General features: G+C 35.0%; 2 long non-coding RNA genes across 2 annotated transcripts in view; one reads left to right on the top strand and one right to left on the bottom strand.

Moving 5' to 3' along the window:
• The window catches only part of LOC131810472 (uncharacterized), an 86167-nt gene that overhangs the window by 44774 nt on the left and 21630 nt on the right, over positions 1–19763 (top strand). The window lies entirely within an intron of this gene.
• The window catches only part of LOC131810471 (uncharacterized), a 77467-nt gene continuing 72751 nt past the window's right edge, over positions 15048–19763 (bottom strand). Inside the window, exon 2 of the long non-coding RNA XR_009345594.1 lies at positions 15048–17399. This is a non-coding gene — a long non-coding RNA (uncharacterized LOC131810471). The remainder of the gene's footprint in view (positions 17400–19763) is intronic.

The following is a 19763-nucleotide window of genomic DNA, read 5'->3' as shown; positions in this document are numbered from 1 at the left end:
AGCTAAAGAATAAGCCAGACTTCATTAAAAATATGGGCTCACAGCAGATGGTGGGGTCCTGCAGGTGATCTGCTCTGGCTAGAATTTCTCACTAACAAAGGTATGTAATTGGTCTTCCAAGTGAAGCTCGGGGCCAGACAACTATGGGAATTTTACACTGGGTAGTTTTTGAACTTGACTTCCAAACAAATAACCTCTCCTGGGGCAGAAAGAAAAGAATTTCCCAAACCCATAGATCAGGATAGCACCCCGTTTGTCTTCATATTTTTATTTATTTAAAAATATATTTTATTTATTCATTTTTAGAGAAAGAACTAGGGGAGGGGCAGAGGAGGAGAAACAGGTACAGGCAGACTATGTACGGAGCATGGAGCTCTATGCTAGGCTCCTTCCCAGGACCCTGAGTTCTTGACCTGAGCCAAAGTCAAGAATCGAATGCCCAACCAATAGAGCCACGCAGGCACCCCCTTTCTTCATACTTTTAAAATATGGGTTTCATGTTAAAATGTCCTCATAAATCCATAAATGGAGAAAATTCTTCAGCATGCAACCAGAGACAGAATCTATCCATTAATACAACAGCAAAGCTTTTAAATGCAATAGAGTTAGTTACTCTGCAAAACAGTATTCAATAAAAATAGAAGTTTTCTGCGTAGCTATTGAATGATTTAGAAGGAATTTCATGCGATTGTCTAAAAACAACACTTCATCTATAACTTTACTTTGTTTTATGTAGCTTTATATACAGAAACTGGCAAGAACATCTAACAGTATCACTAACAACCAAGTTAGGAAATTATTTTGACTTTTCCACTTTCTAATGAATGCAGTTCACTAATTATATTTGTCCATACTTGGGGCAATCAGAATCAACTAAATGGGTTAACAGAGCTACATTTATGAAATAAAATTTTGTTATTTAATCCAAACTTACCTTAGAAACATCATTTAAACTAATTCCATATGATGTCAAAATGAATTCATTCAAACTGGTTACTGAATTATAAAGAAAACTTTAGACCTGCCAAATTCATAGAAAAGATAGTATTGTAATTAACTGAAATTTCAATCAAGAATCTATAAGAAACAGAAAAATAGTAATGTTTATTTGATAGAAAATATGTTCACTTTGTAAGGATCATAACTCAGAAGTGAACATATCAACTCAAAATGGTAAAATGGCTTAATAAGAAACATTAGTTGAGAGTGTTCTAGAAATAAATTTAACTATCATGGAAATTTATTTACAAGTGAAAGTTTTCTTGTGTGGGTATATGGAAATCTTTTCTCTAAACAGAACTTTAGAGGTTAAAAATGGAGAAAATATTCTCACCCAAATAATATCTGGATGGCATAGATGGTTAAGCTTCTGACTCTTGGTTTCAGCTCAGTCATCATCTCAGGGTCATGAGACTGAGCCCCCGGTCTGGCTCCAAGCTTGGCAGGGAGTCCACTTTAGACTCTCTCCCTCTCTGCCCCTCTGGCTTGTGATCTCTCTCTCTCTCTCTCTAATAAATAAATGAATCTTTAAAAAAAAGAAAGAAAGAAGAAGGAAAATAAAGGTTCTCCTCAAAATATACTAGTGCTCAGGATTTATTTAATTATCAGTCTGGAGGGACATCTGGGTGGCTCAGTTGGTTGAGAACTGGACTCTTGGTCCATGAGCTCAGATCATGAACTTGGGGTTGTGAGACTGAACCTCTCATCAGCTCTGTGCTGGGTATGGAGTCAATTTCAGGTTTTTTTTCTCTCTTCCTTCTCCTTGTTCTCCCTCACTCTCACATGTGCACTTATTCTCTTTCTCTAAAATAAATAAATAAAAATATCTCTAAAAAGAACATTAATTATCATTTTGGAAAAATCTGAGAGGAAGGACTTTCTAGATAATAAGTGACATAGCATGACCTCACCTTGTTTCTCTAAATGCTATAGAATAATGATAGTGTGCAGTGTTTAATAATTTCTAGACATTTGTACCATGTTTTTATCAATTCAATGTTTTCAATAAAGCTCTAATAAACAGTGAATATATTGGGTAAATTTAATACATTATATGTGTTGAGGATCATCAGAAATCTTATTTTATAAATAGCTGGTATAGTTTCACGTGTTGTGCATTTCAAAATGAAAAAATGGATCTGTCCTATCCAATAAAGATGAGAAGAACCCCATTGTTTCAAAACATATGTTGAAACCAACAGTTTCTCCAAAACTTCCCAGGAGTATGACAAACTTCAAATGTACTTCAGTAAGTTCCTCAGAAAGAATTTGATGTTGAACAGTCTTAAGTCATTTCAAGTACAAGAGCTGCCATTAAGAGGTCTGAGACAAATAGTTACAGACTGGGTATTTTTCTGTAATTGTGATCCAATTTCACACTGGTTTTAAGGTCACAAAAGCTCAGAGGGTATTCCTGATACATGATCTCATTCTTCATCGGATGAGAGCAGCCCTCATGAGTACATGTTGCAATGAGACTATCTTTAAAATTGAAGAGATTGTTATGGAAGTAGGAGCAGGATAATGTGTCAGGAAATATACAAAGGATTATTAATAAAGCACAATGAACATAAGAATCAATTACTTAAGTGTCACAGGTTACCAACATCATAATGATGACATACAACTTCTTTCAGCCTTCAGTTATGTTTTTAAAAGCTTTGGAAAGAAATACAATTGACCCAATCTATCATGGATAGACAGACTCGTGATCCTTTTCCTCTGCAAAGCAAGGAAGACTTTTTTTTTTTTTAATTTTCCACTATTGGACACTTTTCCAAAGTTTAAGGGCTGTAGAACAAGTGGAATAGCTTTTATTTTATAGTTGTGTCAACATTACCCAATCATGGTTATAGAGCTGGTTATTCTTTAACTTCTCTTACACTCATGGGAACCTCTGCCCTCCAAGACATAAAAAGAGAAAATGAAGTTGCATTGTAGTAGAAGAGATTAAAGCTACATATAACAATTTCTAGACAGAAAGAATTGTTAAATTTTGAACACAGTAAGAGAAATTGATAAGTCAGTCTCTGCCTCTCTCACCTCCTCTCTTTTCCTCTCTTCTCTCCTTTTTACCTCATTAATCATCTTAAAGACATTTCTCTCTAAAGTTAAACTGCTTGGCAAGCTTGATCCCTTTTTACAAGAGATTTAGTTAGATGAAAACATTATATTTTAGATTATAAAATAAAAGTTTAAAATGAATCAAGTTACCTAGGCTGCCCCCTTAGTCTTTCTCCTCAAACCATCAATAATTACCTCAGGAACAATTGCTTAGAAATTCAGTTTGTGACTTAGAACTCTCAATTTTTTGTTGAGAAATTTCAGGAAAAAAAGAAGAACCCAAGTCACCATGAAAAGATTCACATTTGCTAACTGCATTTACTGGAGACATAAAGCTCCAATATGTAGTTCTCATCCTCTTCATCACTAGGGACATTGAAAACAATCTCAATAGAAAGGTGAGATACAAAATACAGAAGTATCTCTTGCTAAAATTTGGGCTCAAGCAAACAAACAAACAAAGGAGAATGTAGTTTTAGTTTTGTTTTTTAATGTTACCACTTCTTTCGTATCAAATCCAGAGCTTCCCAACTGGTATGTCGATACACCCCGATGTGTGCAAATGGACTGTGTGTGTGCCAAGATAGTGATGCCTACAAACCTCAGGGCTTCTGGGTTTGGGCCTGGGGCCCAGACCTTCCCTAGCTTTCAATCTCTGCTGGAAGAAGCCTTCTATTTTTTTTTTTTTCACCCAGTGTGCAATACAAATGCTATTTTCAATGAGTGTTATAATGTGGAAAAATTTGAGAAACCCTGCTGTATAATATACATGGTAGATGGCGGTGTCAGTGGTAGTATTGGGAATTATTCTATTTACAATGATAAATACATAAATGTAAGCTTATAAAAAAAATCCATGAAAAGAAGAGAGATACCTTTTTTTTTAATTTACCAAATTAATAAATACATTTTTATGTGATGCAGTCCTCTTCAAAAGATCCCAGGGAAACGTGAACAGTGAAGGAATTTATTAAAAGCTTTAACTCTATTACAACATGGTGATTAGTAAAAATCTCCCTCATTCTGATAAGTACAACAAAAAAGGATATTTATTTTGATATCCTAGTTTTCTTTAATTGTACCACTCCATGGACATATAGACCAGTTCTGAGAAAGCCCATTTTCTCCATGTCTTATTTTTAAAACTATACATGAAATTTTAAGAAGTCTCCAAGTTAAGCTAGTTCATTTGCTTTACCAGGGCTCTAATGTGTATGTAAGAGTTTATGTTTCTTAATTCCCATGTAGTGACGTATATTTTTTTCTGAACTTTGGAAATACATCCACAAAAATCACCAAAACATTCCTGGCTCTTGTTGAAAATTCTTTCATTTTCCAAAGCATCTCCAACTACACAACTGTTTTGCTCAAACAAAACAAACAAACAAAACTGTTTATTATTTTGTTTTCAGTTTTTGTATGTGCAGAGTTCTACTCTTAAATTGAACTTATTTCAGTATGGTCTTTTATTGTCCTTAGATTTGATTTAGTAGACTTTGCTTTTCTTGTGAGACTTTGCTTTTGAAAGAATTTCCTTGTGAAATGTAGCAATTTTATTGTATGCATGTGCCATAATCTTTTTTTTAAAAAAATATGGGAGTAATACTATAGAGAAATGAAATACCAAGAAATCTAAGCCTTGACTACCACATAGGATTAAAAACAAAAATGTAGATTAGAAAACATCACCTGCCTCAGGGCCATCATTTAACTCACCACATTTCATATAAACATTAGGTGTATGAATAAGCTGATGATGTCTGAAAACATTTCCATTACCACAAGTATAAATTTACAAGTCATAGGCATTTCAAACCTCTGTTTCTTAACATCCCATAAACTGCAGATAAATTATACAGAAATTTTAATGTATAGATTTTAAGTGCCAGTCACTATATTATTGTATTTTATATGTCATTTAATTTCACAGCTTGTGAAATAGGATCTATTCTCCTTACTTTACTCTCCTACCTTGTACAGCTTGAAATATGCATAGGATTATCAAAGTGAGGAGAAAAATGCCAGTTCAAAAGATAAAAATATCTTTAAAATGAGTTAAGAGACAATGAAATAATCCATTGCCCCAAAGACTATAATAGAGTAGGTACATTAAATTCTATTCTTAATAATTAAGTAACAGTAGTAGTACTTCCTACAGAAGAGGGCTAGGTTCAGTTCTATTTCTTGTGTTATATCCCTAGTTAAAATGAGTATTTCAGCAAGTGGGTGAAATCTAAACAGACCAGAGTCAATGCTCTTTCAAGAGAACGTTCATAAAATTCAACTTTCTTAAAGGATTTCTCTCAGAGGAAAGGCAAAATCTTAATGATTGAGGTCCCAAGTGTCCAGCTCTATCACCACAGACATTAATACAGTAGATGTAAATGTCAAGGTTTAAAATCCAGAGTGATGAATACCCATGGTGAAGGACAGGGTTTTAAGTAAAGGATTCATAATTATTCCATGTAACTGTACCCTATACCTGACATGTAGATTGTGGTTATGGAAATAGATCTAGCATGATTGCTATAATCAGTGTTTGTAAAATACATTTTAAATGGATGCATGATTTTCCACACAATCCCAATAGTTCTTACCATTCTAGGAGAGCTCCAGAGGTCGAAAAGTATTTGGTTTAACCTTTTACCAACCATTTTCTAGCAAAATATAGAAGTCTTAGATAAAATAATTTTTTGTGCTTCCTGTAACATACATAAAATGTAAATTTCTGTGTACTAGTCTGTACACTTAATTCCTGTATTGGTTGAGACAATAAACTATTAAAATGGGGGGAAAAGGTAAAAATAAAAAATACAATGCATTTCCACTTAAAATGATAGGATGCTCAGTGGTCAGAGACTCAGGGGTTGGCCTAGAATGAATTTTTCATCAGGATATAAATAGGTTCCAAAAGGTGAGAAATAGTGTCTGATTATCTGAACTCAACTATTGTACCTTCAGAGGACATAGGAACCCATCTGAAGTTTCCAGTCAGACTAAAAACACCTGAACACTCATTTTTGACAAGGATACTGATGGCTCTTTGTGGATGATCATTTTCAATTTGCCTAAGAGCCAAGTCACTATGAAAATAATGCTTAACTGGAGAGTTCTGGAGACAAGCATACAAGTTGGGACACATTTGCAGAAAGAACATTGAGACCATGTGTGTTATTATTCCTATATTGCCAACACCTGCAATTATACCTCATACATATTGGGTATTAGGTAACTAGTACAGATGAGTCAAAACAAGTCATATTAGTACATACATAACTAGTACATTGACTAGCACATACTGGTCAAAACTCTCTATATCCGGCAATACTTGGATACAATCATTTGTCCCCAAACTCCTATCTGCATTCAGGTAAATCTCAAGTCAATTACCTGAAATCTACACATGTAAAAACTGTGATCTCCACCGGAATCAAGTACCCTAAACATCATGGAAGTGAATGAATTTAGGGTCATAAACGCCCAGCTTCCCACATTGAGTAGGCATCGTGTATCTAGATATTAACTGTTGCTCTAAGATTTTTCCCAAACCTGTCTAAACATGAGAATCATTTAGTGTAATTATTTTTATAAAAACAAAGGTTCTCAAGTGTCCTTTGGAAATTCAGACTCCAGAAATCTTTATTTTAAAAACAAACTTCAGATCATTTTTATGAACAGGCAAGTGTGTGAAAAGCTTTCCTAAAACATCCATCCCCATTTTCAGACAGCTCCATTAGAAACTTCTATGAACGAACTAACCTGTCCAAATTTTGGCACAAATGATCTACAGTAGCCATCTTCATTTATTCAGTCATGCAGCGCTTATTCAATGATATTTAATGAGCACCATATGTGAGGCACCTGGGGGAAATGAAAAGAAGGGGCTTCACACATATTCCTGGGACTCCTGGTAAGATAACATCAGAATCTAGATTCACTGTGGAGTGATGGGCAGTCACTGAAGGGTTAGGAAGCATGAGTGTGACATAATCAGATTTGAGTGTTGAAAATATCACTCTGGGAGTAGTTAGACATAGAGTGGAGTGGTAATATTTGATTATGTCAAGTAAGTAGTAAGAAGGCTATTCCTACAGCCAACCAAGAGAGGATGAGAATATGCACCAGGTATTATGCTGAGCAAAATAAGTCAATCAGAGAAAGACACTTATCATGTGATCTCTCTGATATGAGGAACCTGAGAGGCAAGGTGGGGAGTCGTGGGGGGCAGTGAGGGAAAAAAATGAAACAAGATGGGATCAGGATGAAGACAAACCATAAGAGACTCTTAATTTCAGAAAACAAACTGAGGGGTTCTGGGGGGTTGGAGGGGAGGGATAGTGTGGCTGGGTTATGGATGTTGGGGAGGGTATGTGCGCTGGTGAGTGCTGTGAATGTGTAAGACTGATGATTCACAGACCCGTACCCCTGAAGCAAATAATACATTATATGTTTAAAAAAAAAAAAAAAGAATATGCACCAGGACAAAGGCAATCCAGACAGAGACAAGGATGGCATAGGATTGTTTCAACCAATTTTAGCAAACAGAAATAGTAGACAAAGACAAGAAAACACATTGAAAGTCATATTTATTAAAAAATAAGTGGATATTAACAAGCATCAAACATTGATAAATCATGCCATTCATCAAAAATTGAGTGCTTAAAAAGTTTGTGGCCAGGTTGGAGGTATAATAAAAATCCCTATTCTCAGGCATCAACTTTCAGCAAGAGAATCACAATTATATAGAAACAATTATAATAACACAATATTTAACAGAAGGGCTATAATGATATTATTAGAAAGTATCATCCCATTAGGAAGGAGGAGATACATTTAATGTTTTAGAGAATATATATGTGAGAACAAAATAAGTAAATATTCCTTTCAAAAATAGTCATTTCTTGCATAGTCTTCTGTTAATTAAGGAATCATTTTAAACATTTATCTATAGTCCACTCTCTTTGAAAAGGAGTGATGGGTGGCTGGGTCAATAATACTGGTCACAATAGATGAGAAGAGGCATACAACTCCAACAGTAAAATTAAATCCAAAAAAGCACAGAAGACTTCCCAGAATATTATTTACAAAAATCAGTATGTTGTGAATCAAACTTCAATTTAAAATTGCTTTTCCATATTATTCTATTGAGGCTTTCTACTTAATGAGATGTCTGGCAGGGAAAATTTGGGGAACATTTATCCAAAATGCCAGAACTGCTTTCCACTTTGCTAAAATGCTAGCAAGAAGCTTTGAAAGTGGCAACACGTTTGTGAGACATCATTGTCAAACTTCCCCTAAAGGAATAATGTGAATAGATAGTTAAGAGAGCCGTGAGTCAGATTGTCAATGCCCGGCTTATGCTATTGAGTTTCTGCAAACATGTTCCTAATTTTGCAGTCACTTCTCCAATTTAGGAATGGATTCCACTTTTCGAATTATTTTTTTACAAATGTTTAATCCCACATGACCCTTGATTCTATCATTCTATTACTCATCCTACTCCTGGATAATGTGTACATAAGGAATGAAACCAATTTAAAGATTATCAGTCCAATACAAAAGTAAAAAATAATAATAATAATTGCTTGTCAACAATCAGAATGCATTCAAGTTGAATTGTCTGCGAGATTGGATTATCCAGTGGGCTACGTGACCTCTCAGTGACTCTATATATCGGTGTGATAGATCTGCTACATTGTATTGGTGCTAATTTATTTACACATTCATATCATTTCCCTTTCTGATAAAAGTATCATATCATTTACCTTTCTGATAAAAGTATGTGTTTTTGGTTGGGATTTGCTATGTAGTTTCATCTTTTATCTACAGAAATATTTGGCACAAAATTTAGGCTCTCAATAATTGTATAATGGATGGCTAGTTATTTCCTAAATGAATCAGTGAGATTCTTTTCTGTTTGATTGTTTGTGTTGGGCCTATGCGCTTTCATTTACATTAGTTTTTCAATTTGGGGGTTGATGAAAGATTTGATTTGAAATTCTTTAAACTTTAATATGAACTGAAATCCATAATGTAATAAATACTGAATTAGATGCTTTTCCATTCTAAATAAATGAACAGATATATTCTCACAATATTGATTTTTTTAAAGATAATATTTATCTGAGCACTTTCACACTCTCAGGATAATTTTTTTCGAACAGGAATAAAAATGTTACCAGGTATAAGCTTGAGAACTATCATGAAAAAAAAACTTTCATGAAAAAAAATAGTAAACAAAAAAAATAGTAACCTAGAAGAAAAATATGTGAAGGTAAGAAAAATAACAGTCACTGAGACTTCCAGAAATAATACAATTATTCAGTAATCCCTTTCCAGTATTCATCCATTTGTTCAACTGCATTGTCTTCCAATGTTCTCTAAAGGGTAATTAGGTAAATACTTAGCATTCTCTTAATAATAATAATAATTTAAAAAAGGTATTCTGCCACTCAGAGAAAATAAACAATCTAACAAAGGAATGAATGCTAAAGAAAAGAATAGTCAAATCAGATCTAAGGGGAGAATGAGCATAAAAGAAGCAAATAACATAACTAAGATGTCAGAATATAAATCAGTGAAGATATAATTGTACTTTAATCTATAAATAAGACAATGGCTCAAGATAATTTGTACTGCCTCCCTATGATCTCTATTATCATTTACAGTGAAAACAGTACCATATGAAATGCTATTATTTGTATATGAAGATGGTGCTATGACCCATCAGCAACAAAACTACAAAACTGCTTTTAGAGTAGGAAAGGGTTGGCAATAAATTCATCCACACACTCTCATCTGGTCCTCTTGTGAGCAATGGTGTACATTGGCAAGTTGAAGTTACAGCTGCAGTCAGTGAGCCCAGAACAAAACAAAACAAAACAAAAACCCAGTGAGTGAAAAATCAATCAGATTGTAATTAGTGCATAGGGGAGATTGAATACCCTAACCTGACATATTAGCCCCAAGTTCTGATATGGTGTCAAAAAAGGCATCTATAAAAAAATTAAAAAAACAAAACAAAACAAAAAAAAAACAAAAAAAAAAAAAGAAAAGAAAAATTCTTAGTATTCATAATTGCATTAGAGTGGAATTATCTACCTGCCTAGTAGCAAGTTCTTTGCTACGCATGATCTACCTAAAGCAATCTGTCAGTGCTGTATGGGAGGTGAGCTTAAGTAACCTTCAGGTTCCCTTACAACATTAAAGTCCATGACTGGGATTTTGAGAAATGCGGTACCTTTTTTTTTTTTTGGTCTTGGTCAAATCAAAACAAAAAAAAATCATTCAAAGCAGTTGTTATGCTACCTGACAAGTCTCTTCAATAAAAATAGTTATTCCAAAAAAAAAAAAAAAGGCATCTATATTTAATCCAGTGTTTAAAAAATGGTATTGTGATACCTTGATGAATTTCAAAAAGCATCCCCAATTCTTCCTCACTGTACATACTTCAGCATGTGTATTATAATAGAGCACCAGGCATCACTTAACAGTAGAACTATGAGAAAATAAGAGGAAAATGCTTAGTATGTCTCAACCTTTTTTGATGGGAAAACACAACCCAAGTAATATTTTGAGTGGTTGACTCCTACGGGCCAGCCCAATTACTGGCTGGTGAGTTTGATGTTCCCACAAATTAAAAAAAGGAAATTTTTTGACTGAATGCCTCTGGTGGAAGAAGGTATCTTTAAATGATAAAAACATAATCCAGCACAGGTCTTATAGCCAAACATGAAGAGGAACTGTCACTGATATTCAAAAACTACCCAGTGCCACATGCTATCCCAGTTCCTTTTATAATATGTTTGATTCTAACAACAGAATTACATGGTAGGTATTATCCTCATTTTCTAGATAAGAAACTAAATCTTGGGGTAAAAAACTTATCCAGGGTCAAAAATCATGAAGGCTTCAGAAGATGAATCAAAGAGTTACTCCAAATTCCATGATTGTTTTTACATGGAGATGATATAAATATAACCAACCAACTTAATAAGATTCATATAAGTTGTATTATTTATATTTTCCAGTGGATATAATTAACTGACCTAAAAACCCAAGTGGAGAACATGGATTTCAGATGACAATAATCTGTAACCGAGAGCTTTATAGACATGGGACATACTGACAGAGATGCTCTATTATTACTTACTTACTTACTTACTTACTTACTTACTTACTTATTTATTTAGTTCAATCTTAAAGACTTTGCTAGACTGGCAGAATTCCTGGGTAGTCACAGGATTCTAGTGATTCTAATGTTTTAAGAGATGATTATAACACAGAAACTAAACATCTTTGATGGTAGAAATAAAAGCATTTCTTTGATTAATTTATCCAAGGCTTTCTAAAATGCTATTATCAAAGTGGTTTACCAAGACCCTGATTAATATAGACAACCCAGTATCTCTCATATTAAACCATATGCTCCAAGTCCAATCAAAGCAATTCTAACATTCTCTGTGAGGTTCTTGTGTCTGAACAAACTTGGAAATATTATTTTATTTTCAAGTTCAGTGGCAACTCAGCAAACGTAAAGCTACATATTACATACCTATATATGTACATGCAAACTTTCAATCTTTGATAAGAATTGTGTGCAAATGAATCACAGTGAAACAATCATTTCAAAAAGTTATTGGGAGGTTGGGTTAAAGTTTTTTCCTCGGTACTGTCATGATCTCCAATGAATTCTATTGTAACACTTACCATGTTGTATTGTAAATGCCTTTTTCTGCAACTAGAGTATGAGCTTTGTAAGGTCAGAGCCCGTCTTTCTCTATGACCCAGTGTATGAACGTAGTTCTGGCATTCACTGATTACTTATTGAATGAGTAAATGAGTAATTTAAAGTGAAATATGAAATTACATAATGGCATCATTGGTTATAATCCATGTTTGCATCTGTGAATGGATCTAGTTTCTTCCTACGCATCCTCGAATGCTTGAAAATACTTCACTTCATCCAGGCACAAATTTTATAGAAGAAAGTTGTGCTTAATCATGTATAGATGAAATAGAATTATTACTCAAAAGCAACAGGAGCCACCTATAGTGCCTGTGACAGAAGCTGAAAGGGGTTGACTTTCCTTGAATTCTAAGCAATTGTTGCATGCTGGTCCCTGGACAATAATATAAAGCTGGTAAAGTTTGTATTTAAGATGACCTTCACCCTTCATTTTTTGAACTTCTTTGACCTTTTGCCTCTGTTCCCATACATCCAGAGCCTTTGGGATGTGCTCTGACTGTCAAGACTCTGATGTTGTGGAAAAAAGCATCAGCTTTGCCTCTACGAGAACTAGGCACCTGGCTTGGGTGTAAGTTCATTTCTCTGGCACATAGTACCCACAGTGTACATTTAGAATCATAATAATCTTCCTTGGAGAGGAAGGGTTTAGGCCCCTGTGAAAGAATGCAAGTGAGAATGCTCTGCAAACTATGAAACATTAAATAGATATTTGATGTTATAGCAAACATCCTTAAAATTGAAGGACTTCTAACGTCCTCTTTGCTCTGAAGTATCCATGACCTGAATAACTTCATTCTCTCTTCTCTCCAAATTCCTATCTCTCAGTGCAATGGTTGGGACTGAAAATCTGATTGTTGCCTACATTTATTCACTTTAAGCTAAAGTGCCCAATAAACACGAAACCACCTTAATTTGTTAGTATTTTTAGACAAGGTATGGTAAATCCAGTTATTCCGGAGGCTGCTGGGATGAGTCCTTTTCTGTCTAATTTGACTGCTAATTCCTACTCTAATAAACACAGGGGTTAGAAAAGGTGGCATCCCAGAAAGAAAAGGCTATTCATCTCAATTGTAAGGCTCCAACACATGAAGGATGGTAATTTAATTTCCTGGAATTTGCTCATCTGAAAGTTTAATTAACAGAAACCAAGACACTAAAATAGTTTTGTATCAAATATATAGAATAGCGGTACTTAACTACTAGATGACTTATGTTTCCATAGTGATTGTTAAAATTATATTTATAAAAGAAACCAAGTGTAACCATTTTAGCAATTCTATAAAGGCATAGTCTAAGAGGTAAAATTAAAGTTAAAAAAATGAGACCATTTATAATGGGTCGTTATGACTCTGAATAATGGTGATTATTGGTTCTGCTTAATAAAACTGTCATCTAACACAAAATAGATATTAAGCTAAATTACATTACATTATCATTCTATCACGTTACAAAATTCAATGCAAAGCCTTTAAGAAATAAATCCACAATAAAACAGGCCCAATATTAACTTCTTCTACCCATTTCAAAATGGTTTTAATTAATAAAGGAAACTGTATGAAGAATTAAAACAAAACACAGGTATGCTGTAAAATGCTTTTTCCTAGAGCAAACAACAAAGCATTCATTATCTGCATATTTCTTAAATGCTCTAGCTTTGGTATAATACTTGATGAAACCAGGATCAGCTTTTCTCACACTTTTCTCCTATTATTCAGCTTTTGCTTCTTCACTCCAAGGTGACTCTTTCCTCTCAGTCTCCACTGCCCCCTCTGCTGACTAACTCACATAAAGGAATGTTTGGTTTATCTATCCCTACCACTCCTAAAGCTGATTGCACTCAGGAATGCTTCTCTCAAGGTGCTTCCTGAGCTTCCAGGATAAAAATCATGCAAGTTATGGAAATAAGATTTCTAGATCTTTTCCAGGGCCTACTGGATCAGAAACTCCATGGGGTAGGTTTGTGAATCTGCATTTTAATGTTCGCCCAAGGTATTTATACATATCTCTGGTTTGTGAATCATTGCACCTGAACTACTGATAAGCAGTAAAGATGCTAGGGGGTATGCTACTGTTAGGTTTAATACTCAGTTGGTTTGCATTGAATTCATTACTGAAAACATTTACTGGAGATATATAATTCGTCTGGCTGTTTGCTAGGTACGAGGGCTACTAAAATAATGACCCATCTTTTTTCTCATTCATCTTGTAGCATAATCACAGGATTTTCCTTTCTGGAAATACAATCTCAATATTATAGTATTATTTCTTCCAAACTTAGTATAGAACCCTGAGTTCCCTGATTCCACAAGTATAAGTCAAAAAAAGAGCTTTCAAATAAAGCAAGATAGTCATTGAAATAAAACAGTAATAGTATATAAAGTAGATTATGCATAGATGAAGAAAAAAAATGAGTGACTAGGAAGATTGAAGTGTGCAAAATGTAGCACAGAAAGAGAAAGAAAATAAAGATATAAAAGAGAATTTAAGAGACGTGGAGAAAACAAAATCAAGAAGCTCTGACATATGTTGAATAAGAATTCCAGTAACAAAGAATGGTGTTCATAGGGTCAAGGAAATATTTGAAATGATGGCTGAAAAATTTCTTGTACTGAAAAAAGTGATGAGTCCTCATATCAAAAAGTTAGATAAAAATGAAATAAATTATACCTAGTTATTTTACAGAAGGATTGCAGAACACCAGGGGACAAAGGGATAATCTTGGAATCAACTAGAGCTAAAAGAGAAATACTCTTCATACACAAAGGAAGAGTCACACTGACTTTATCAGCTTTAGGAGAGACTAGAAGACACTAGGGTAAAACCTCAAAGTGTTGAAAAAATAACATTCAAAGTAAAGTTAATCATTTAAGAGAGAGAGGATAATAAAAAGCTTAAGGACATACAATGACACATAGTTTCTGACCCTCACTTGGAAGAAATACTGAATTGAAGGACATACTTCATTAAGAAATAAATGAATCCATAAAGAAGGAATATGATTCAGGAAGAAACAGTGTGCAATAAGTTGCTAAGATATATTGCTAAATCTAACTAGAAATGACAATCATATTAGAAACACAATTTTTTATTGTTTAGATAAAAAACTAGAACTAAATTATGGATAATGCAAATCTCTCTTGACAAGAGATTTATAAAAACGGATTGTCAACAGGCAATTTTATAGCTTAAATTAATTTGAGGAGATATCAAGAGGCACTTGAATTAACATTAAATGTGTAATCAAAATCAGTTTATTTTCCTTTATATCATTAATTTAATAGCAACTTAAACTCTAGATTTTAAAACAGATTTTTCTTTTACCAATTTCCCCTAAAAATATTGTTTTGTTTAAAGCAACAGTCAATTTTGTTATGGTAGTTTTGAACACGTGAAATATGTCAATTATGCAACTGTAGAATGATTAACTCTTTAAAAACAATGAAGGCCCTGTTTACAAAATAAAAATACTTATCAGAGAGAGTCTACTTTTTTCTTTTTTCTTTTTTTGAGAGTCTACTTTTTTAACGTTGTACCCATCAGCTATTGTTACAGTACTATAGGCATACCTTGCTTTATTGTGTTTTGCAGATATCACAGTTCTTACAGTTTGAAGGTCTGTGGCAACCTTGTGTTGAGCAAGTCTCTTGGCACCATTTTTCCAAAAGCATTAGCTCACTTGGCATTTCTAGGTCAAATTTTAGTAATTCTTGCAATATTTCAAACTTTTTAAAAAATATTTATTATGAGGCTCTTTGGTCAGTGGTTTTTGATGTTATCATTGTAATTGTTTGGGGGCACCATGATCTGTGCCCATAGAAGATGCAGAACTTAATCAATAAACATTGTATGTACTCTTGACTGTTCCACCTGATGCACTGGTCCCCCATCTTTGTTAGCTTGGGCCTCCTTGTTCCCTGAGACATACAATATTGAAATTAGGTGAAATGATAACCTTACAGTGAATGCCTCTAACATTCAAATCAAAGGAAGAATTGTGTGTATCTCAAATCAAAAGCTAGCAATGATTAAGCGTAGGGAGGAAGACATATCAAAAGCCGAGACAGACCAAAAACCAGGCCTCTTACGCCTGTTAGCGGAGTTGTGAATGTGAAAGAAAAGTGCTAGAAGGAAATCAAAAGCATTACTTTGGTGAACATTCAAATGATAAGATAGCAAAACAATCTATCGCTGTGATGGAGAAAGTTGTAGTGATATGGATAGAAGATCAAACCAGCCACAACATTCCCTTAAGCCAAAACCTAATCCAGAGCCAGGCCCTAACTCTCTTCACTTCTGTGAAGGCTGAGAGAGGTGAGGAAGCTGCAGGAGAAAAGCTGGAAGCTAGTAGCAAGAGGTTGGTTTGTGAGATTTAAGGAAAGAAGCCATCTTCATAAAATAAAAGTGCAAGGGGAAGCAGCAGGTGCTGATGGAGAAGCTGCATGCAAGTTATCCCAGAGATATAGCTCAGATCATTAGTGAGGTTGGCTACACTCAACAACAGATTTTCAATGTAGATTAACCAGTCTTCTAATGGAATAAAATGCTATGTAGGATTTTTATAGCTAGAGAGAAGTCAATGCCTGGCTTCAACGCTTCAAAGGACTGGTTGACTCTCTTGTTTGGGGCTAGTGCAGCTGGTAACTTTAAGCTGAAGCCAATGCGGGCGCCTGGGTGGCTCATTGGGTTAAGCCGCTGCTTTCGGCTCAGGTCATGATCTCAGGGTCCTGGGATCGAGTCCCGCATCAGGCTCTCTGCTCAGCGGGGAGCCTGCTTCCCTCTCTCTCTCTCTGCCTGCCTCTCTGTCTACTGTGATCTCTCTCTGTCAAATAAATAAATAAAATCTAAGCTGAAGCCAATGCTTACTAACCACTCCAAAAATCCCAGGACCCTCAAGAATTATGCTAAATCCACTCTGGCTGTGCTCATAAATGGAATAACAAAGCCTGGATGACAGCATGTTCTGTTTACAACATGGCTTACTGAATATTTTAAGCCCATTGTTGAGACCTCCTGGTCAGGAGAAAAAAAAAATATTCCTTTCAAAATATTCATATTTTGCGACTAGTCATCAAGAACTCTGATGGAGATGTACAATAGAATTAATATCATTTTTATGCCGGCTAACACAACATTTATTCTGCAGCCCATGGATCAAGGAATAATTTCAACTTTCAAGTCTTCCTATTTAAGAAACATATTTTGCAAGGCTATAGCTGCCACAGATATTGATTCCTCTGATGGCCCTAGGCAAAGTCAATTGAAAACCTTCTGGAAGAGATCTACCATTCTACATGCCATTAAGAATGTTCATGATCCATGGGAAGAGGTCACAGTATCAACATGAACAGGAGTCTGGAAGCAGTTGATCCCAGCCCTCATGGGTAACTTGGAGGGCTCAGGACTCCAGTGGAGGCAGGAAGAGCAGATGTGGTGGAAACAGCAAGAGGACTAGAAGCTGCAGGGGAGCCTGAACATGTGACTGGATGGCTGTGATCTCCGGATCAAACTTTCACAGCTGTGGGGCTGCTTCTTATGGATGAGCAAAGACAGTGGTTTCCTGAGCTGGACTCTACTCCTGGTGAAGATGCTGTGAAGATGGTTGAAATGACAACAGAAGATTTAGAATATGACACACACTTAGTTGATAAAGCAGTGGCAGGGTTTGACAGGATGAACTTCAATTTTAAAAGAAGTACTGCTGTGGGTAAAATGCTATCAAGCAGCATTGCATGCTACAGAGAAATTATTTGTGAAAAGAAGAGTAAATTCGTGCATCAAACTTCATTGCTTAATTTAAGAAATTGTCTCAGCCACCCCAGTCTCCAGCAGCCACCACCCTGGTCAGTCAGCAGCCATCCACACTGAGGCAAAACCCTTTGCCAGCAAAAAGATTATGACTCACCAAAAGCTCAGATGATGGTTAACATTTTTTAGCAAGAAAATATTTTTAATTACGGAATGTGCATTTTTTGCAAAGATATAATGCTATTGCACACTTAATAGATCACAATACAGTGTAAACATAACTTTTTTCCTAAAAACATCACTTTTGTATGGGTTGGGAAACCAAAGCGTTCATTTGACTTGCCCTATTGTGATATTCATGTTATTGAGGTGGTCTGGAACCAAACCAGCAATATCTCTGAGGTGTATTTGTTTTGACAGTGAAGTGGCCATTGTGGCAGATAAAGAGCAACTTGTTTATTATATAATTTAGGGGATTTCTTATGGAGCCAGATTGGTGTGCTCTCATTTATACTGTGGCTATACATAAATATATACATATATATTAAACATTTATATGTATCATTTCAATTTTTTCCCTTAGTATAGAGTTTTCCCCTAAATTGAAAATAGTAACAATGATAAAAAATTTTGAGTAAAAGTTTTCAGTAAAGTCAAAGAAGTAAATTATGTTTTTCCTCTCTAAGAGATGTTTGGCTCTGCTAAAAATAGAGCTACCCTATGATCCAACAATTGCACTACTGGATATTTACCCCAAAGATACAGACAAACTGAAAAGAAAAGGCACATTACCCCAATGTTCATAGCAGCAATGTCCACAACAGCCAAACTATGGAAGGAGCCGAGATGCCCTTTAACAGATGAATGGATAAAGAAGATGTTGTTCATATATACAACAGAATATTACTGAGGCATCACAAAGGATGCATAGGCACTGTTTGCATCAACATGCATGTAACTGGAGGAGATTAGGCTAAGTGAAGTAAGTCAAGCAAAGAAAGACAATTATCATATGGTTTCACTCAAATGTGGAACATAAGGAATAGCACGGAAGACTACAGGGGAAGGGAGGGAAAACTGAATCGGAAGAAATCAGAGAGAGAGATAAACCACGAGAGACTCTGGACTCCGGAAACCAAATTGAGGGTTACAGAAGGAAGAGGGGTGGGGGGTCGGGGTAACTGGGTGATGGGTGTTAAATTAAGGAGGGCAGGTGTGGTGATGAGCACTGGGTGTTATATGCAACTAATGAATCATTGAACACTGCATCAAAAACTAGTGATGTACTATATGCTGGCTAATTAAACATAATAATAAAAAGTAAATATCTAAATTCAAATACATACATACATACATACATACATACTTCTCACCCACAATAGAGGTGGAGGGGGAAGTCTCTTTAAGAGGACACCCTGGAAAAAAGCCATGAGTTCCGTGCTTGGCTTTCTCCTCCTCTGGAATTCTGCTGCTCTCCTTGGTATTGAAACCGCACTCCTTGGTAGGTGAACTTGGTCTCACAAAACAAACTGAGGGTTGCCGGGGGGAGGGGGTTGGGGAGAGGGGGGTGGGATTATGGACATTGGGGAGGGTATGTGATTTGGTGAGTGCTGTGAGGTGTGTAAACCTGGTGATTCACAGACCTGGGGATAAAAATATATGTTTATAAAAAATATATGTTTATAAAAAATAAAAAATTAAAAAAAAAAAAAAGAGGACACCCTGGAAATAAATATGAACTTACATATTTAATGAGAAACTTGAAGGATGCTCTCAGTTCAGTATTTAATTAAAAAGAAAATTGTTAGAAATGCTGACATCATACATTGTCAACATACATGAGGAGTTATCAAGCACTTGATCAGTTCACTTAGGGAAAAAAGAAATAGTTATTCAATTCACTGACAAAATAATTAATCGAATCATTTTGGTGTGGGTAATATTCTTTCAACTCTTTTTGTGTAGGAGATGTGAAAATAAACTGCTGCTTGATTCAAGTTTTCTTTGTTCTGCTAACTGGTACAGAAATACAATTTTTAGTCTGTTTTTTTCCTAGATTTTTTTTCTTACTACATTTCCAAATAATGAAGAAAATGATCTCTTATTTTTCTCTACAATTAATGGGTACATTCTTCTCCTAGACTCCCTAATCTTATATGCGTGATAAGCAACTCTCTGGTGATGTGACCATGACTTCCATTCTCCA

The sequence above is a fragment of the Mustela lutreola genome, chromosome 10 (assembly GCF_030435805.1).
Source record: "Mustela lutreola isolate mMusLut2 chromosome 10, mMusLut2.pri, whole genome shotgun sequence".
NCBI lineage: Eukaryota > Metazoa > Chordata > Mammalia > Carnivora > Mustelidae > Mustela > Mustela lutreola.
This window is presented reverse-complemented; position numbering and strand designations above follow the sequence as displayed.